At 39.3% G+C, this 22,254-nt stretch overlaps 1 protein-coding gene and 1 long non-coding RNA gene across 13 annotated transcripts in view; both read right to left on the bottom strand.

Annotated features, from left to right (window-relative positions):
- PCDH17 (protocadherin 17) overlaps positions 1-22,254 on the bottom strand; it is a 317,366-nt gene that overhangs the window by 288,719 nt on the left and 6,393 nt on the right. The window lies entirely within an intron of this gene.
- Positions 1,687-22,249, bottom strand: LOC144588250 (uncharacterized). Its single transcript, XR_013543704.1, has 2 exons — positions 11,123-22,249; positions 1,687-10,956 (listed from the first exon to the last, which is right to left on the bottom strand). It is a non-coding gene; the product is annotated as an uncharacterized LOC144588250 (long non-coding RNA).

Below are 22,254 nucleotides of genomic sequence, written 5' to 3'. Positions count from 1 at the left end.
AGAGTTTGAGAAAGTTTAGATTATTTTTTGGCCTTTGATTTAACATGCTCCTTCTTCTTTTTAGTGGAATGATCCTGAGACCGTGTGGAGGATGACTTTGATGACTTCAATGCTGAGGCTGATTTTGACTTCAAGGAGGGTTTTGAAAGACCCTTCAGTTTAGGAGATAGAGTGGTCGGGTCCGACAAGGATTCAGGCAACTCCTGACTGGGCACAGGATTTGTGCTAGGTTCCATGGAGGAGGTGGGTGGTTTAAGGGACCTTTCCCACAAAAAAGAGTGGAGATGTTGAAAACGGAATTTGAGGGCTGGTTTGGTAAGCTGGACAGGACTGGGTCTGATGTTGTTTTGCCAAACAAAAAAGGCAGCAGTTATGACTGTCTGATAGAGGAGTCTTATGTGAACATGACATGTACTGCTTAAATGGACCTGAAGGGGCCATAAAAAAGGTGGGAGGGGGCAAGGGGGGTAATGAAAGTAATAAAAACATGGGAAAAACAAAACTTAACAGAAAAGACACATGGGGAAACATCAATGAAGAAGTATTGTGAAAGCATGGGAAGGCAAATAGCAAAATATTTGATCGCGATTTAAAAAAATAGTTGCTCTAGTCATCGAGAAGGTCTGACCTAAGCGGTGGCTAAAAGGATCTGAGAGGACTTCAAGCTAGCAGGAAGACCGCCACCAGATACTATTAAGGCCCATTCCACCAGGGCTGTCTCTACTTCTACCACCTTTCTTTGTGGTATAGATGTCTCCAACATTTGTCGAGCTGCCACATGGTCTACCCCCTCGACATTTGTAACTCACTATCAGCTAGGTGTCAGAGCCAAGAATGAGGCTAGCTTTGGCAGAGCTGTTTTCACTTCAATTTTTAATGTGACATCCCACCAACCGATAAGTGAGCTTGCTAGTCACCCATTTGTGTGCATTCACAGAGACCACAAAGAAGAAAGAAGGCTTACTTACCGGTAACCATGGTTCTTTGAGTGGTCCTCTGTGAATCCAAATGTCCTGCCTGTCCTCCCCTCTGTCCATCACGTTGTCATCTCTATTGACCTTTCTGATAGCAGTGGACCTTTTGAGAACTGAGAGGACTTCAAGTGGGTGGCGCATGCACTCGACATGTCCCACTAATCCCATGTTTTAAGTTCTAGAAAGTTCCGAGAGGTCCTGCGCATGCACCGATTAACCCATTTGTATGCACTCACATAGATCATGAAGAAGAACATGGTATTGTGCTTGAGTATCTCTGGATCAGAGTGTGATGTTTGGAAAGCATTTTAACAGCTAATGTTTTGAGGCCATAAAGAAGTTTCCTATCTGCAGAAATCCAATAGTGGCACTGCTTGATTTAATGAGGTGGGCTTTCATCTTAAATGAATCATTAATCTTCCATTCCCAATGAAAGAGTATATCCCATCTTGGTTTTATTACATATATTATTACATATATTCTATCATAACTATCTGTGTAATAATGACCTTAAGCCATGACAGTAATGAAATCTCTCCCAGCAATTAGTTAATCTGCTGTGGTGTCTTGGAAAGTTCAACAACACTCTAATTGTTATGGGTAAATTGATAAATTTGGATGAGAAGAAAAATGTTCATGTTAGAAGAGGATAGGAAGATACGTCAAAAGAGATCTAAACACAAGAATAAAGCAGCCAAGTTCCAGACAGAAAGGGGGAAATGTTTCTCTGGAAAAAATTTACATTGGGCCTGGAACATGCATAGAGAACCTCAGGCCTACAGGGCATTCACATCACAAATGTCTGTGCTCATTGCTGATTAGACACTGAAGATAACAGGCTATTTATCTTGGATGCTGTTGCAATGAACTGCCCTCTGCTCTGCAGAACATTGTTGCATTGGGGCTTAGTCTTGAATAGATATGCTACTCAACAATATTTAGAGTTCTCCAGCCCTGGTATGAAATGCATGGAGAATCTTTTGAGAGAACAGACACAACCAAGTGCACATGGAAAAGACCACAGATTTAACACCACATTTCCACTTTAGGGCAACACATTATTAGAAAGACAGCATTGCCTTCTTCTGTCTGATTTGAAAATAATAAATATAGGAGGGACTGAGGTATAGAAATGGTTTACAAGAGCTGCTTCGCACAAGCCAAGTGCAGCTCACTAGGCATGTATGTACGCCAACCCACTGACAATTGATGGCCCTCCTGCTTTTGCTATCTGCCTGGCCTTGCAAAAAACAAAACAAAACAAAAAAAAAAACAGTACCAAAAATAAGGAGGGGATTCACAACTTGCATAAGTCTGATCTAGGGCCAAAATATGTCTTATATAAATCTATTATATAAAACTGCATCTTATGTAAGATTGTATCTAATGGAACTGTTTTGCTTGGAGGGAGCTGCATGAGAAGACTGGCAAGGATGAGGTATAATCCCCACCCAGTCCAAGAAAAATAACCATTCCCCAAGGAGGACTAGGATCTGTCAGCAGGGCGCCACATCTCTCTACGGGGCACTTCAAATTCCACATTTCAAGCACACCAATTGACTGGGAGAAGAGTATGATGTGCCAAAGCAAAGTAGAAATGTACAAAAAAAGGGAAGAAGGGAGTGGACTACATGGGTAGGAAAGCACAGGAAATGGACAACCCCTGGAGTAGAAAGGGAAGCAGGGAGAGAGGATATGCTGTAAAGAAAGAGGAAAAGGTGGGAAGACAGATGGGAAGGAAGATCAGGAAGAGGAGAAGTGGAAAGACAAAGTAGAGGAGATGAGATTGAAGAATGGGAATTTATAGATAAGGAAAATGCTTAGGTGAGCAAAGGGGACAGAGTCGCTGATTAATTTCTGGATCCCTAAGGAGAAATGCAAGAAAGCAAAGTGGCTGTCCAACGAGGCCTTAGAAACGGCAGAGAGGAGAGAGGGAGATAGGGAAAGTTACAGAAAATTGAATGCAGACTTCCAAAGAATAGCAAGGAGAGACAAGAGGGCCTTCTTAAATGAACAATGTAAAGAAATAGAGGAAAATAGTAGAAAAGGAAAAACCAGAGATCTGTTCAGGAAAATTGGAGATATTAGAGGAACACTTTGTGCAAAGATGGACATGATAAAAGACAAAAATAGGAGGGACCTAACAGAAGCAGAAGACATCAAGAAGAGGTGGCAAGAATACACAGAGGAATTATATCAGAAAGTTTTGGATATCCCGGACAACCCAAATAATATGGATACAGACCTTGAGCCAGACATCCTGGAGAGTGAAGTCAAGTGGGCCTTAGAAAGCATGGCTGACAACAAGGCCAGTGGAGGTGATGGCACTCCAGTTGAACTATTTAAAATCTTAAAAGATAACGCTGTTAAGGTGCTACATTCAATATGCCAGCAAGTTCGGAAAACTCAACAGCGGCCAGAGAACTGGAAAAGATCAGTCTACATCCCAATCCCAAAGAAGGGCCGTGCCAAAGAATGCTCCAACTACCGTACAATTGCACTCATTTCACACGCTAGCAAGGTTATGCTCAAAATCCTCCAAGGTAGGCTTCAGCAGTATGTGGACCGAGAACTCCCAGAAGTACAAGCTGGATTCTGAAGGGGCAGAGGAACTCGAGACCAAATTGCTAACATGTGCTGGATTACAGAGAAAGCCAGAGAGTTCCGGAAAAACATCAACTTCTGCTTCGTTGACTATGCAAAAGCCTTTGACTGTGTGGACCACATCAAACTATGGCAAGTCCTTAAAGAAATGGGAGTGCCTAACCACCTTATCTATCTCCTGAGAAACCTATACGTGGGACAGGAAGCAACAGTTAGAACTGGATATGGAACAACTGATTGGTTCAGAATTGGGAAAGGAGTACGACAAGGCTGTATATTGTCCCCCAGCTTATTCAACTTATATGCAGAATACATCATGTGAAAGGCTGGACTGGAGGAATCCCAAGCCGGAATTAAGATTGCCGGAATATCAACAACCTCCAATATGCAGATGATACCACTCTGATGGCAGAAAGTGAGGAGGAATTAAGGAACTTTGTAATGAGGGTGAAAGAGGAGAGTGCAAAAAACAGTCTGAAACTGAACATCAAAAAAACTAAGATCATGGCCACTGGTCCCATCACCTCCTGGCAAATAGAAGGAGAAGATATGGAGGCAGTGACAGATTTTACTTTCTTGGGCTCCATGATCACTGCAGATGGTGACAGCAGCCACAAAATTAAAAGACACCTGTTTATTGGGAGGAAAGCAATGTCAAACCTAGACAACATCTTAAAAGCAGAGACATCACCTTGCCGACAAAGGTCCGCATAGTCGAAGCTGTGGTTTTTCCAGCAGCGATGTATGGAAGTGAGAGCTGGACCATAAAGAAGGCTGACCGCCAAAGAATTGATGCTTTTGAATTGTGGTGCTGGAGGAGACTCTTGAGAGTCCCCTGGACTGCAAAGAGGTCAAACCTATCCATTTTGAAAGAAATCTACCCTGAGTGCTCACTGGAAGGACAGATCCTGCAGCTGAGGCTTCAATACTTTGGCCATCTCATGAGAAGAGAAGACTCCCAGGAAAAGACCCTGATGTTAGGAAAGTGTGAAGGCAAGAGGAGCAGGGGCTGACAGAGGATGAGATGGTTGGACAGTATCATTGAAGCTACCAGAATGAAGTTGACACAACTCTGGGAGGCAGTGGAAGATAGGATGGCCTGGCGTGCTCTGGTCCATTGGGTCACGAAGAGTCGGAAAGGACTAAACGACTAAATGACGAAGAAGACAGAGAGGATTCAAAACTCTCCATCCCCCAGGAACCCTTTGTATTGGGGAAAGAGAGAGAGAGGAGAGCAACAGTGAAGGGCCGAGACACTGAGTTAGTCAGGGGAAGTTGCCAAAACAGTGGTATCCTGGCCCAAGAACCAAGAAAAGAGTTGTCAGATCCTGGTCCTCCAGGGGAGTCTCCAATAGTACAATGAAGACCTAGCCACATGTTCCCAGCAGGGTTATATTGCCCATCCTTTCTCTGGAACCCCTTGCCTCATGTATTTAAGTGTTGCTATGCCTCAAAGAAAGCCAGAAATACCAACCTTGTATTACTCAGAAGTAAAAGATAGTACAAAGTCTCCTCAAATTCTGAGTTTAAAGTTAACCAATTTGTTCTTGAACTAAAGTTGAAATATGACCTGTTTATTAACCCTGTAGATAGTAAGTTTATAAATATTGTTGTTTTGCACCTGCTTAGTCCATGCATTGTGGAAATAAACATGAGAAAAGGTGACTCAGTGGGAATGGTGGTCAGTGGAGGGAATCACAGGGGGTATTTGTTTTGACTGGTAAAAGAAAGAATCAGGAGGCAAACAGCACCCTCCAGGAACCATTTTTATTTGGCCAGTCATACAGGGAGGGGGAGTCTAAACTTTCTCCTATGTGTTATAGTTCTGACTGGGTCCTCCCACCATGGCTATTACTTAACAAATAAAGAAAGCAAAACAAACAAAAAAAAAAACAGATACACTGACATAATGACATAGTTGTTATACTCAGAGTTCTGACTCCTGTCCTCTGAAGATGCTGGCCACAGAGACTGGCGAAACATTAGGAAGAAAAACCTTAAGAACATGCACAAACAGCCCGAAAAACCTACAACAACCATCAGATCCCGGCCAGGAAAGCCTTCAAGAATACAAACTTCTATGAGCTCTGTGTTCTTATATTCCTTACCTCTTCCTCTCTTCCTTCATGTTCTAAAAGTGAAAGCTTTCACTTTCATTTGAAGACCACAATTTTGCATTATATCCAAATTCAGGAAACCAAATTATTTTAAATAAATTACAGTCAGTCTGTGATTTCAGTTCTAATTGGTTAACTAGATGTACTTAAACTGAACAGTAGCTCTCCGAGTTTTGATAGGAAGAAAATTATGTTATTAACATTGGAGGAGGTAGAATTCAATCCATTATGTCATTTTAACTGCTAATTAAATCTTTAAGTTTAGGGGAGTTTTTTTGTTTGCTTCATTTTTAAGGAAATTACAGGCTTTACAGAAAGCAGCATGTTTGGATGTCACTTTTGTCCCCAGTGGCAGATTTTGCTATATTTGCCTCAAAATAACCCTCCCTTGGATTTTTAATTTCTCCAACCTGGCACAAAATGTTGGAATACTAATCTTACAATCTGGCTGATGGCTGGGGATGATGGAGTTTGAAGTACAATACATCCTGAACCTACCTGGCTAAAGAAGGCTGTGCTAAAGCATGGCATCTAACAACCTGTATACTGATTTTCTGTTTATTTATTTATTTTGTTCACTGATCATATATCTCTCTTATTTCCATTTCTCACCTTCTTCTTCATCATGCAAACCGTTCAAACATGATGATTTGTCTGGATTGGAAAGAGGTGAATGAAGTATGGATGTATGAAGTATTGGATATATGCATTCCAATTAGAGGATACCGACCAACTGAAATACTGATGTCCAACAATAAGTGGCTACAATGAGCAGTTGATGAATCAAGGGTGGAGAACTCTTAATCAGAAACATATTGATTGTCAGACTCTGAGCATCTGCAGAATATTTTTCTGCACTGTTAAAAAAATGCATTCTTTATTTCCCCACTGACTAAGAACAAAGAAGTGTGGTTTGCAAACACTGTGCTTTGACAACATGCAGGAACCAGAGCCCCAACTTCAGTCCCCACCATCTCCAGATTTCTAACATCATCAGAACTCTACAGATACATTCCTCCTCCTTGAGCCACTCCCTGCAATGAAGGACAGACCAAAACCTCTTATTCTTTTGGACACAAGAACACTGAGTGTGCGGTTACCAGTGGATTTCTTTAAGAGTCAGCATAGTGCTAGAGAAATTTAGCTTGCTATTTTTAAACTCTCATTGTGAATATTCTTAAAACACAAATTAACCTAATTAGGGAAGGAGGTAATCAATTAGTAGACAAATAGTTATATTTAACCCTTCACAGATTGCTGCCTTGTCGTGGTGAAGGGGCTTGAGTAATTCAGAGAACCTACGGGCTATGTCATGCAGGAACACCCAAAACAGACAGATGATAGTGGAGAGTTCTGACTAAACGCGATCCACCTGGAGCAGGAACTGGCAAGCCACTCCAGTATATTTGCCAAGAAAACTCCATGGACAGAAACAAAAGGCTAAAAGATAGGACACTGGAAGATGAGCCCCTCAGGTTGGAAGGCATCCAACATGATACTGAGGAAGAGCGGAGGACAAGTACAAGGAACTCCAGAGCTAATGAAGTGGTTGGCCCAAAGCCGAAAGGACGCTCAGCCACAGACACGCCTGGAAATGAAAGGAAAGTTCGATGCTGCAAAGAAAATACTGCATAGGAACCTGGAATGTAAAATCTATGAACCTTGGGAAGCTGGATAAGGTCAAACAGGAGATGGCAAGAATAAACATTGACATTCTGGGCGTCAGTGAACTAAAATGGATGGGAAGGGGCAAATTCAATTCAGATGATTATCATTCTTACAAACAGCTATGATGTCACCTGTCCTTCAAGGTTTAGGCTGGAGTGTTAACATCCAATGGTGGTCAGAAGGCGGGACATCAGGGGGAGGAGCTGGGATATATAGGGGTGTGTATGTGTGTGAGGGGCAGATCAGGATCTGTGAGTGTTGAGATGAGATAGTGATCAGATTGTGTGGAGATATGAGTCTGTGTGAGCTAGAGCCTTTCTTTATGTGATTACCTGATTTATTTGTTATACCAATCTTAATGTACCAATCAATAAACTGGAGATATTAAAGGAACTTTTTGTACAAAGATGGACATGATAAAGGACAAAAATGGTAGTTCATTTCATTTCAGTTCAAGCCGTCACAATTGACGGCTTGAACAGTTACAACTGGATATGAACACCTGCTTGATTTAAAATTGGGAAAGGATTATGACAAGGCTGCATATTGTCCTCCAGCTTATTCAACTTATATGCAGAATACATCATGTGGAAGGCAGGACTGGATGAATCCCAAGCCGGAATTAAGATTGCTGGAAGAAATATCAACAATCTCCAATATGCAGATGATACCACTCTGATGGCAGAAAGTGAGGAGGAATTAAAGAACCTCTTAATGAGGGTGAAATAGGAGAGTGCAAAAATGGTCTGAAGCTCAACATCAAAAAAAGTAAGATCATGGCCACTGGTCCCATCACCTCCTGGCAAATAGAAGGGGAAGATATGGAGGCAGTGACCGAGTTTACTTTCTTGGGCTCAATGATCACTGACAGCAGCCACGAAATTAAAAGGCACCTGCTTCTTGGGAGGAAAGCGATGACAAACCTAGACACCATCCTAAAAAGCAGAGACACCACCTTGCCGACGAAGTTCCTCATAGTCAAACCTATGGTTTTTCCAGTAGTGATGTATGGAAGTGAGAGCTGGACCATAAAGAAGGCTGACCGCCGAAGAATTGATACTTTTGAACCATAGTGCTGGAGGAGACTCTTGAGGGTCCCCTGGTCTGCAAAGAGAACAAAGCTATCCATTTTGAAGGAAATCAACCCTGAGTGCTCACTGGAAAGACAGATCCTGAAGCTGAAGCTCCAATACTTTGACCATCTCATGAGAAGAGAAGACTCCCTGGAAAAGACCCTGATGTTGGGAAAGTGTGAAGGCAAGAGGAGAAGGGGACGACAGAGGGTGAGATGGTTGGACAGTGTCATTGAAGCTACCAACATGAATTTGACCAAATCTGGGGGGCAGTGAAAGATAGGAGGGCCTGGTGTACTCTGGTCCATGGGGTCATGAAGAGTTGGACATGACTTAACTACTAAACAACAACAAATTTATATTTAAATAATTATTTCCAAGCTCTGCTTTAAACATAACACAGAAATATTTTAGTGGAAAATGAAAGCTTTTATTTCTTCCTTTAGTGTGCAAAGAAAAAGAAGTCTCTCTGTGTGTGTCCAAGGCAGTTCATTCCTGAGCCACTTGTCTGAATTGAAGCAGTTTAAATGACATTCTTAGAACACTGTGAAGTGCTACAGCTATACTAGATATCTTTACATACAATGAAAAGCAGCTAATGCAACCACACAGATGAATTCAATGGAACATCTAAAAGATCATTTTGAAAAGCTCTTTTTATAGCTGTACAGGTAGAAAGAATATCAGGAGATGTTACAAGATGTTCCTTTCATAAGATCTGCCCCAGGACCCAGTAGATTTCATCTTACTGACAGAGCAGCTTCCATCAGCAAAATCTGGAGAGGTGATCTTTCTCTGTTGCAAACCCACTTATGCAAAAAATCTACCCCAGAGTGTTGCAAAAGCTTCCAGAGTAGTTTTTGAGCAGCACACAGGGGAAGCATGTTCTGTAACGCAGGAGCAAAGTTTGACTTAAGACTCAGGTTGAATTGAGTCCCTAGTGCCTTCTACATTTTAATTTCATTAGATTTGCAGGCTGTAGTCTTACTCTGCACATGAACTACAACACTGCTCTTTAGTTTCTAGTCAGTGTATCTACACAATAGTCGTATCAGTTTGATACCACTTTAACTGTCACAGATCCATCCTACAGAATGCCAGGCTTTATACTTAGACAAGAGACTTACAGTTTCTTGCAGCAACTGAGGGAGCTAACTCTCCTCTCTGCAGTAAGACTTCTAAGTACCTTACCAATCTACAAATCCCAGAATTCTGTGAAATGGTGTTATGACAATTAAAGTGGTATTAAACTGATCTAACTGTGCAGTGCAGATGCACTCTACTCTAGAGTGATCACACTTACAGTAAGTCACCCTGAACTTTGACAGACACACTGTGTGCATTCTGTGACTGCAATCTCAATTTTCATTTTCAAAACCAAAGATAATGGGTTAGAGCTTTCATTGTTCTTGTTACATGTTGTCAAGTTAGAACCAACTTATAGCAGCACTAACAGGGCTTTCAGGGTGAGATATTTTAAGGAATAGTTTTACCAGTCCCACTCCCCAAGTGAGTTCCCATGCTTGAGTGGGGATTCTAACCTAGACCTAGTCCTTCTCCATCTCTGTATCCACTACACCACAGTGGAAACCCAGAGCTTTCATTAACTGACATAAAACAGCCATGCATGCAAAGAATAAATAAATACAAATTCAAATGGATCTGTCTGGTTTGATACTGCATTTTTCAAAGGTTTCACACAAACACAGAAACTTTCAAGATTTTTCCTCTTTTCCTGCTTCTGTGTTCCTAAAGTAGACACATAACAATTTCAAAAGCTAGCAAAGGAACAATAGCACATCGTTTGAACAGTGTGAACTCAGCTTATGGGGTTTTTCTCTTCCACCCCTGCCAAAGTCTATTCTCTTCTCAGATGTTATGAAGGACACCTGGTGATGAGGTTGCATTGGGATTTGACAGTAATCTGTCAGCACATGGTAAACATCAGGTGCCTGGAAGTATGACGAACAATCTGTACTTTATCTTAAAATGTTACAGAGCTGCCTACTACCACAAACCATGGTGATTCTCAGCTTGAGAGTTCCTTTTTGTTGCCACTGTTCAATAAAAAGCCGTAGCCAGCATTCTCTTATTCTGTCTCCACATCCTCTATATTACAAATCCCTGATCTTTGCATCACAAGTGCGACAGTAAATATTCTCTATGATCAACAACATGACTTGCATATGTAGATAGTTTTCGATACTGTTGTCATGCCACTTTAAAGAATCTATATCAGATGCTTTCCCTTTATCCATCAACTCTTTCATCTCTTTCAGTAAAAAAGAGAAAGGCTTTATTTGCCAGAAATGTGAAACAGAAAAAGAAGCCTGTTTTCTGTTTTTGTAAAATCACTCCAGTCATCTTCACCACCTTTTTTTTCCAATTTTATATACAAGTGTGCTCTCATTTGAAAGAAATTGAGGAAATCCCACTTGCCTTCTGATAAGTGACCAAACTTCTGTAAGAGCTCAAGAACTGTCTTCCTGTATCAGATTAAAGTCCATGAAAACCAGCAACCTGTCTCAAAAAGAGGTTTGTGAGAGAATGAGCATAGCTTCCTCCCCCACCCTTTTTGGCCCTACTAACTGACATTTCAAAAGGTCCCACTTAAATGAAAAACCATTGATAAATTAGTCCTCTATCAATTTGCCTAATCATTTATTAAAATGATGTAAACACTCACCATTACCATCTCTTGTAGCCCTGAATTCCAGAAGATAATTATGGCCTAAATACAACTGTTTTTCTCAACTATGGGATCAGTTGGACTTTTGAAATACTCATGTAGGTTCCATTGATTAAATGTATCTAACTCAAGTTTTGGCTAGCAATTAGGTTTGGCCGAAAATGCTGCGTGATTAACCCATTATCTTCCTCTGTTTCAAACAGGGAGGTGCAAAATACTCAAAAGCCTTGTTCTCACTTATCTTCCACGTCTTAGCATACCATGATATTCTGCTACACCAGTGAGATTTCCCAGTTTCATACAAAAACAAGATTCCCAGTTTCACATTCACATTTCCCCACACTTTTTTGCTTATTTTTTTCTCCTTATCTGAAACAAGAAGCTACCAAATTCCACACAGCTATATGCCTTTTCAAGGCAACCTCAAAGGAATTTTGACAATGGTACAGATTGGTATCTCACTGCAGGGAGAAAAAGAAAGGATTTTCTTCTCTCTCTCTCTCTCTCTCTCTCTCTCTCTCTCTCTCTCCTGATTCCGAATCCTGTATCATTCAAATGAATCTAACCTGAGTTCTGGAATTATTGGGGGGGGGGGGAAGGATGATAATCAATTATTAGTATGCCCTACTTTAGCAAATTCATTTCAAGACCAAGATATTCAACACTTTAGAACAGATTTAGTGAACATATTAAAAGATAAAGGGATAAATAGGATAAAAGACTGGATGGGGAAGATGAAAGATAAAAGAAATACAAAAGATTTTGGGAGGAGAGGGGATTTCTTAGTTTACTATGATTCAAATAGAAAGGTGGACAAGGGAACAGAAAATTAAGGAAGGGAAAAGTAGAAAAACGTCAAAGATTTGAAGAGATTATTGAAAAAAGACTGAAATTAGGAAAAGACAGAAAGAAAGGGAACTGTGAGTCAAATATATAAAGTATTAATCCAGGCTGAACAGGATACACAAGGATTAAAAGCACAGTGGCAACATGATTTGGATAAAGAAGCACTAGGAGAAGAATGGGATAAAATGTGGGATCAAAGAATTATGAAGAACATGTCTGTAAGGATAAAGGAAAACTGTTATAAGGTAATATGGAGGTGGCATTTAACACCGGTAAAACTGAATATAATAAATAAAAATGTATCATCACTATGTTGGAGGTGTAAAAAAGAGAAGGGGACGTATTTACATATGTGATGGTTATGTGAAGTAAGAAAGAAAAAAATGGACGTAAATCTTTAAAGAAATAAGGGAAATAACTGGACTAAATATCCAAATGTCAATGGCTTTATTGAATATGGCTAAGAAAAATCAATTGTTGAAAGAAAATGAGGATTTAATTGTAATAATGGTTACAGCAACAAGGCTAATTTTTACAAGAAATTGGGAAAATGATAACCAAATTAATTTAGAGGAATGGTATAGAGAATTACAGGATATGGCAATTAATGATAAATTGACATGTGATATGAAAATAAGAAGAAGCCTATCAAAAATAATGATTTTAAGAAAATATGGAGTGTATTTTTGGAATATGTATTTCGGAGAGAGAAGGGGTATACACCGAGGGAAGAAACAATGAAGTTTTGAAGAAAAATTGATTGAATGAATTTTAAAAAAATATTATTAATGCTAGCCCTGAGGGTGAAGGTGGCACTGGTGTATTATGTAATTCTATTTTATTGTGGTGTTAGGTTTTTGTTGTTTAGGCTGAATGCTTGTTTAATAAAAATTAATAATTTTTATAAATAGAACAGATTTGTTGAATGTTTGGCCTTCCTGTTGTCGCTTGACTGTGACTCCTGTGATGCCTTGCCCACATGTTTCCCACCCCAGGTAGTGGCAAATGCTGTACAGACTTAATGTCTGTATTTCAGTCAAAAGACATGGGAGCAGAACTGGGAAAAGGTTAGAAATTATTTCAGTCAAACACTCCTGGAAAAAAAAAAAGAAAGAAAAACAAACATCCACTGATAATTCGCAAGCTAACAGATTTTCTTATATGCAAATATATTAGTTGGCCATATGCCCGCTTACATTCCATCACAAATGCAATAAAATTCCTGGCCTTGATACCTGTCTGGAGCTGTAGAAGAATATGTATATATGTGTGAAAGAGAGAAGAAGCCAAAGAAGTTGTTGTTCAGATGAACAGAAGTATGTTTCCACATATTGCATTCTTATCTGTGCATTTTACTGCCACAAAATATAGTGATCACTGTCAATTTAGTTGGCTTTAAAAGAGGATTAGGCATATTCTTTCTCATAGGTTTCCCACAGAGCTTAGAAATAATGAATTAAAAATAGTGAGCTACTTGTAACTAATTCCTTTTCTGCAATAATTCAAGCAAACCAAATTATAATTGTTACATAAAGAGGAGTACCTCCTCTTTTGTGGTATGGATATTTTATCTTTTTAATAATTATATAGCATGTAAGTCCACACCACTTTGGAATCTTTTCTATCCCTGATTATTTTGAACCAATGTCATTTAAAAAATGAATCACTTTAGATTTCTTAAAAGATAACAAGCATGAGATACTTTTTAATGTCACTGTAACAGACACTGGGGAATTTGGAGCTGTGAAATAATTTGTCTTAAGAAGTCACTGGCCAAAAGTTGACTGAGAAAACGATGTGTGCATAAAAGCAAACCCATCATGCAACACATATACAACCACTTTCCTGACTAGAGAAAGGTGTCTTGCAAAACAGGTAGGCTCGCTTGCACAACTCTCTACTTACTGTCTGTAAGCAACAAGTTTCTGGCTACTCTTTAAACTTTAGAATCTCAATAACTACTAGTTGTGATGGCTACATATTACCACCTATATTAGAGGCTATTGTTAGGACAGAATATGGAGAGACAGAATTGTTTCCTATAGAAAAAGGTGTCGCACAAGGGCACATTTTATCTTGCTACTTGTCCAATCCCTATGCAGAACACATCATATGGAAAACTTTACTAGATTCAGATGACGGAGAAGTAAAAATTGAGAGAAGAAACATCATTAATTTAAGATATGCAGATAACACTATCTTACTGTCAGAAAGCAGCAATGACTTGAAATGACTTCTAGTGAGAGTGAAAGAAGAAGGTGCTAAAGCAGGACTGCAGTTAAACATTAAGACAAAAAGCATTACAGTGGGGTCTTGACTTACGAATGGCCCGAGTTACGAACATTTTGACCTACAAACCACTCTCATAGGAAAATACTGACTTGACTTACGTACTTAGATTTGAGTTACGAACTGAAAAAAACTGAAAAAAACCATGTGGGAGGCAGGGAAAGTGCAAAATTTGAACTTTCAGTTAACTGTTGGCCAGTGAAAAGGGTGCCTGTCTGCTTCCTCACTCCTCCCAGCGTTTAGAGAGTGGATTGGGAGACAGTCTTCGGACTGCCTGGTACTGTCCTGCCTGGACTGTATTTGCCCTGCCTTCCCTGAACCTTTCTTGACCTAAGAAAAAAAGAAACAAAATATCCCCCTCTAGTGGTCGAAGGCGGAATAGCAGCTTCCCATTAGTTTCTATGGACCGAAAAGAGCAGATACGGATCAAATGGTTTTCAATGCATTCCTATGGGAAATGCAGATTTGACCTGAGAACTTTTTGACTTGAGAACCGCCTTCCAATACGGATCAAGTTCTCAAGTCAAGACCCCACTGTACTACAGAAGAACTATACAACTTTAATGTTAACAATGAAGTAACTGAAATTATTGAATATTTTCTATACATTGATTCAGTCATCAATCTAAATGGAGACTGCAGCCATGAAATCGGAAGGCAGCTTACATTCAGAAGAACAGCAATTAAGGAATTAGAAGAGATAATCAAATATAAGGATGTGTCAGTAAAGGCTGAGGCCGGAGCCATCCACATGCTTGTATTTCTGATCACCGGTAAGCTTCACATGGGCATCAGGTTAACCCCTGTGGGAAGGGAATGTTGCACCAGAAAGGACTTGGTTTTCTTTTGTGTGTTTTTATGCATGTAATGGGGGGGGGCTGACAGCACCTGAGAGGCTACAATATGGAATTATTTTTCAGTTGTTCACTCCTACCTATGTTGGGCTGAACAAATATAAACAAGTGCAACAAACCTAAATATCATCAGCTTTGCCAAGCTGATGAACAAACCATCTAGTCCCACTACCGACATAATTCCCTATACATGAAGCCTTTCAGGTACATGGGGGGACCCCATTTTTGCAGTCCTTTGGTCACAGCAAATGTTGCAGGTATATCATAAGGATAATAATCCTCATTATGATAGCTGCTTGTTCAGATATGTCAGAGATGGTGACAGGCATGATGCCTTTCCTACTGGACCTGCTCTTGTGCCTTTTTGCCTGTTGTGGACATAAGTCTAGCAGATAAAACTCTTCCAATTACCTAATCTTCAAGTTGGACCTCACGTAAGCAGTTGATGAAGCATCCATTAAAGAAACAGGTGCAGACTCAGAGAAAAACTGAAAGACTTCATTCAGTTCTATTCTAGTTCAGTCACCATTTTGAGTCCAGTAAGTAACAGGAATGACGTGGACATCTAATTTATTGCCTAACAACCCACAGAAATTAGGCATTCACCTGACACAGAGCCACTAAACTTTAGTATACTGAATTGCATCCAAGAAGTCTGGTTCACATATAGAAATAGAAATAGAAACAAGAAGAAACCATGCTATATCTTAGTTTATCATTTTGAACTAAAATTCTCAGAAACTCCAGTCAACATGGCTTTTAACACATTGGTTCCGGGAGTGTTCATTCTAACATGTGACTATTCCAAACTGTGAGCTGTGGCACAGTATTACTAGGAGTCCACTATCCCGGGCTTGTGCTTATACTGATGAGTCATTGTTTAAAAGTTATGCCCAGACCACACCAAAGAGAAAGTAAACAGGGTATAGAATTCAAAACCAGTTTTTACAGATGAGAATACTTAAGAGTTACAAGCTCATTCACTCTGTAGGGATTAGGTCCCACTGAAATTAGTGGCATATATTTTTGAGTAAATGGCATAAAATGAGGTTATTGATCTACTGTTTACGCCAACCACCTGTTAGTGTTTGAGCTAATAATTGTAACAAGGAATACACTGCAGTTATATTCCACAACTTTCTCCACGCAGGGATATATATTTTTCTGACTGCATTAAGCACAGTGGGTCTTTCACTGGCCTCCTCAACTCATTGTAACTGCATGTTAATATAACATTACACTGCCTCCAAGTAAGAATGAACAGAATTGTAACTTTCTACCTCATGCATCTCCCTCTTGACTACCTGAAACAGCTACTGTGGACAATTATTTCTTAAGCTTGCTAGCATTTATACTTCAGTGAAAGTTTATTTTAAATGGAAAGAGAATGGATCTTAACTACCTATCCTTGAGCCTTGTCATTTGGATTTTTAATAATTATAACATGTTAATTGTGTGAAATGTGTCCTTCTGGAGAGATGCACCCCATACTATATGCAAAAACTTGGGAGCAGAAATAGGCGGAATTTGATGGATACATATTTCCAGAAGACAGCTATGGGGAAAGCTCCACATGTTGTTAGGCCACCACTCCCATCAGTTGTAGCCAGAACAACGAACAATAAGGGACTGTGGGAACATGTATGTATGCATGTGTGTGTGTGTGTGTATGTGTGTGTGTGTGTGTGTGTGTATGTATGTATGTATTTTACCCCAACTTTCTCCTAAAAAATGATGCAAGGTGACCTACAGTAAATTATTCAAATATTAAAGAAAAATCGTAACATTATAATAAAAATGTTAAGTAAAAGCATTACAAATAGCAGATTTAGAAACAACAAAATATAAATAACCCTTACTGTCTTCTAGAAGTAGGTCACTAAGGAAAGCCTGCCTGAAGAAAAACACAACACTAAAAAGCAACAGCTTTCCTATTGCTAGTATTAAAGCTAAATGTGTATAGGGGAGATGGAGGAAGATATTCATTCTATTAAAAATATGTACATTTATTTGAACTCATGTTTATTCAAACATTTAACATTCTAGCTGTTTTCACTGTTGCAGTGTGCACTGCAGCTTGACTCCACAATATCACCACCAGGTTTGCCAAATATACCTCAGACAGATGCTCTGCGATGAGAAAATAAAAACCTCTCTGCACAGAGACATCCAGCACATCAGGTTGTTTTCTTCTGCAGAGAGGGTGCTGGCACAATACAAACCCTTATGTGAAAGCATTCAAATATGAGCATCTTTGACCTCGGATGTGAAATAAAATAGCCAAGGAAAAGCCACATTTGTAGATTGTCTGTTAAAGAAGTTGGATACCGTCATCTGACAATGCAACTTTCTAAAAATTAGAGTGTTTGAGGCAAGAATCCAAAAACAATAAATGCTTTGTTCTATTGCACCAAAGGATGCATGCAGGCATCCTGGCCCATTGAGTTGATGCAACCTTGAGACTGGTAATTTTTAATAGTCACTCCCAGAATCCTCCTATCAACACGGCCACTGTGGGATTATGGGAGTTTTAAAAAGTAACTTTTCCAAGCTTTGCATAAGACATACTGATTTCTCATCAAAATATGTTCATTTCACCGACACTTCATGTAATTTCCTGTGCCGACTTCAAATGACACAGGCAGCAGCATTTGCCCAGTGGTGCTTCTGTAACACTAAGACTGGTGAGGATACTGAATTTATTCTTGTTTTGAAGCTGCTAAAGTAGGGTGGTCAACATTCAGACCATCAGATATCTTGGACTTGAAATCACATAAGCTCCAGGTAGCATTGGGATTGTGAGACAGACCTACAGCTCTCATCTACAGCAGTGGTTCTTAACCTCGGGTTACTCGGGTGTTTTGAACTGCAACTCCCAGAAATCCCAGCCAGCACAGCTGGTGGTGAAGGCTCCTGGGAGTTGCAGTCCAAAAACACATGAGTAACCCAAGGTTAAGAACCACTGATCTACAGAACCAAGGATTCCTCAGTCCACTTTAGTGGCTGAATAATAAGAAGAATAAGAGAGACATTTGTTCCATATTGGCATCTACCAAAAAAAAAAAAAAAAGAGCAAATGTATATAAGCCCATGCAAGAAATGACAATGCTCACCAGAGATGCTGGCCATCTTGGAGGGGTTCTGTGGTTGCAAGGTCCTGAGCTGGGGTTTTGACTAAATGACTTCTAACCCCTTCTCTTCTCTAAAAACTATTATTCTATCCTCTAATCTTAACTGCACTGTATCATTCTTACCTTCTGGACTCAAGCTGCATCCAATCAGTTTCATAACAAATACATTTCAGCAATTAGCTATCCAGCAACTAGGTTTCAATAATATAATTTTCCCCAAGATATGAAGCACGACAATCACTATTATTTATGAACTAAAGCTCTGTGACCCTGTTTTTCCAAGGGGAAAAGAAGATGGATTTATTCCAGTGACTGAGTTCTCTCATTTCATAATCACCTGTGTCATACTATGTTACAGATTTTGCACACCCAGTAGGTGTTATCAGATATTGCAGGTTAATGCATATTCCTGGTTAGCATTTTAAGAACTTCCCAAAACTTTAAAGAAAAAAAGGCCATTTTTACCAATTCAGCTTGTGCACTACATTTAAATTTTTTACATTTCACTGCCATAAATACACATATGTTTTTCTAAAGAGATATTACGTTTCAGCAAAATATCATTCTCCATATTTAAGTAAATATTACACTGGATAAAACAGTTTAGGGAAAGGGCAAGTTTTGCAGAGTGGTCTGATACTCTGATCATACAATTTTACATTTTTAGAAAAGACATGATTTAAACAAATACCACGGGGGCGAATCCATTTTGAATGAATTATAAATCAAATTATCTTTAGTTTTGCCCTAACCTAATATTCTTCCTCCAAATGTCACTTTTTGTTAAAATCATTTTTTCAGATTTTGGGTACTGCTCAACTTACCTAATTGACAGCAACATACATCCATAATAAGCAGAAAATGAAATTGTTTCTGTAACACAACTTGATAGCAGGTTGAAAAATAGTTGAAGCAACCTTATATGGGGTGGAAGGATGTGTACAGTTATTAAAAGATGTAGCTTTTCCAAAAGGTCAAACTCTCAGTGATTGCAGTTTTGAGCCACTGACTTTCCAGATATTTTCCCTGTCCACATGTCATCCCAGTGTTTGTTCCCATTTGGACACTGACAGATTAGCAAAATGGTCATTACAAGAACAAAGTAGGTGTAGATGGAAAGCAAAAAAGGTATGGAATGTGGAGACTCATGAGAACCATTTTGGGGGTAGCAAAGGCAGTGGACCAATTTTGCCTGCAGTGAAATACTGTTCCCGACTGCTACGTATCACCTTCCCCCACCTATGTGCATGAACAGCACCCATCTACCTATATAGGAAAAAGGACAGATGCATCATCAATTCTGTGACACCACTGGAGTGGGAGTAAACCCTGCTCCCATCTGCACAGCTACATTTGAGGGTCTGTTTCTTGGTCACACTCAGGTGTAACAGAATGTCTCTTGGAAAGAGACAAAAGCTCCCAATGTTTGAAGCATGGGCTTTTGTATCCCAATTTCATGTGTGTTTACTCAGAAATAAATTCTCCTTTTGCCAGTGGAGCTTACTCTGAAATAAAGATACAAAAGCTCTCCATGAGAAAATAAACTGTTGTTATGGTGCCTAAGGAGCCATAAAGAAGGAGTGTCTCAAATCCTTTAGCAGTTCATTTTAGGCGCATCATGAGTAAGAGAGCCACTTCTCCCCATTAAGCATAGAACATGAAAAGAGTCTGTGTCACTTTTGATACACTCAGCTCATTCCCCTGTGGCTCAGTACAGTGTATTAGAAGTAACACAGGACAAAACATATGACATTGCCAATGTAGTTAACAGCCATTATCCAGATTGTATTATATTTGACGTAAACTGTATCCCACAACTGCTATTATTTATAAGGAAAACAAATAAACATAGGTCATGTTCTGTTCTATACAGCATCAGTGGAACTCGAATTCTATTAGGGCTGAGTTCCAATCTGCACAGTTTGTAGAACTCAATGTTATATGTGGAAAGTGGCAATATTTTAAAATGCTCTCTGAAGATAAAAAAACAGCAGATGGAAAAACAGTGTGCTAATTTTTTTCCTCTGATTTATGTACTACTTCAGTAACATTCAGAGAAACCACTTTCCATGTAGAGAAGTTTTAAAAAATAGAGACAAAATAATTTTCCACTAGCATTCTAGAATAGTCCAGTATAGTATATGGTCATTCTGCATCAAGAAGAGATTGGCTTTCCAGTGAAACACCCCAGTTGAGCCCACTGGTTTCGGTTCAGCTAATTCCATTTATACTCTCCCCTGTCTTTTATTGTAAATTGGCAACAAGTTGCTGCACTGCGATCTAGAGCCTATTTACATTATAATGTAGTGGTGGAGAGCATGCTGTAGCTTAGATGGTATTGGACTGCAGCTCCAATCAGCCCTAATAGTGAGGGATGATGGGAAAACTAGTTAAAGAACTCCTGGAGTGTTTACATGTTACTTCATTCCTTCCTACTGCAGCTTTACGAAAACTAGAGGTACTACTTTGAAATATCTCTGCTACTTTATTTGAAACTAGCAATATTTTCCCCTTTAGGAAAAATAATCCTCAAAACATATAAACAAAAGCCCAATGTATGGCATTCTACCTTCATTTATTAATGTGTTACTAATATCAAAGACACAGTCCAGTCAATGCTAAGTATGTTTCTTTTAATGGAAATGGGAGCATATACTTATACCTCTACCCATACGAAGGACTTAAAATATTTGATGTTGGCTGGACCATTATCCATTCTACTATCAGTTGCAAATGAAAGCACCATAGTTTGAGCATGGTTTAACCATTTAAAGGCTATTTTACACATGTGTGGTCTGCTAGTCTTTTTGATACCTATACATTTTAACACTTGACAGATCCTCCTCTGCAAAAACAAAAAAACAAAAAACAAAAAAATCCACACATTTGCATCCAGAATAACATAAAGTAGTCTTAACCTAGTTTCTGGGGTGATCAGCCTATGATGGTACTTTCACATTTGCAAATCATGTCTTCAAAATGGTAAAAACTTAGATATGCAGAGTGAGAACTAATACAGCTAAAAATTGAAATGTGGGTTCAGGGTAAGTAAAGAGATCGTTTTGTTAACTAACAGCACACTATTCTGTTCTCTACATTTGTATTTAATTATTGGTAGATACGTTTATAAGATCACCTAACAGAAAGCAAAACGATATTTGGCTCCATGTAGCTAGGAAAGAGACTGTTCTATCTAGTACAAACTGGAGTAATGAGCTCCATCCAACACAATGAAATCCCACTGACCTGCTTAAACCTTTTCTATGGGTATCAGTGGCATCCAGAAAAGTTTAATTGGATTGTATGTCTGAATTGTGGCCATGCAATTCCAGAAACCTGGCAGTTTTTACTGCAGGTTTAAAGAAAACACTTAGCTTTATTAAAAAAAAAAATAAGTGGTGGGGCAAGGAAGCCCCACTCTGTGTCAAAACCAAACATTTCTGTCTGCTTATTCACCTTGTCTATTTTAATAGGGCATTCTAAATGTTCAAAGCATTCATTTGGAAAGTGGAGTTCATTTTGACATAAACAAATGTAGATACATTGTGTTTGCCCTATGATTAAAACTCATATTTAAAAGAGGACATAGATACATACATACATACATACATATGCATATATACCCTCCTTCCCGTTTTTTCCCAGGCAGCATGACAGTAAAACCTGTAGCAGAAAAGCACCCTTCCCAATCCATTTTCAACCCTTAACGGCCACTTGAACTAACAGTTCTCTGCCTTACAAATGTGTTCAGGTTTCACAGTCCTGCAATACTTTAGTTCTATTTAAATTTCTGTTTGTGTAAATTACCTTATAGGAGTTAACAACTGAGCCTGTTACATAGGAATGTTGTTGGGCATCAGGCCTGCAGATGGGTAGGGTCTGATTCCTTCAAGCAATTACCTCCCTCATCTACATGGGCACCTCTCACTCAGCAGGTTTCACTGCAGCCCCCAAATGCAAGTGAGCAGCCAGGGTGGGAGGAAGTTCCAGGTGATTTCTAAAAGTCTCC

This window comes from Pogona vitticeps, chromosome 3 (genome assembly GCF_051106095.1).
Source record: "Pogona vitticeps strain Pit_001003342236 chromosome 3, PviZW2.1, whole genome shotgun sequence".
In the NCBI taxonomy this organism is placed as follows: domain Eukaryota; kingdom Metazoa; phylum Chordata; class Lepidosauria; order Squamata; family Agamidae; genus Pogona; species Pogona vitticeps.
This window is presented reverse-complemented; position numbering and strand designations above follow the sequence as displayed.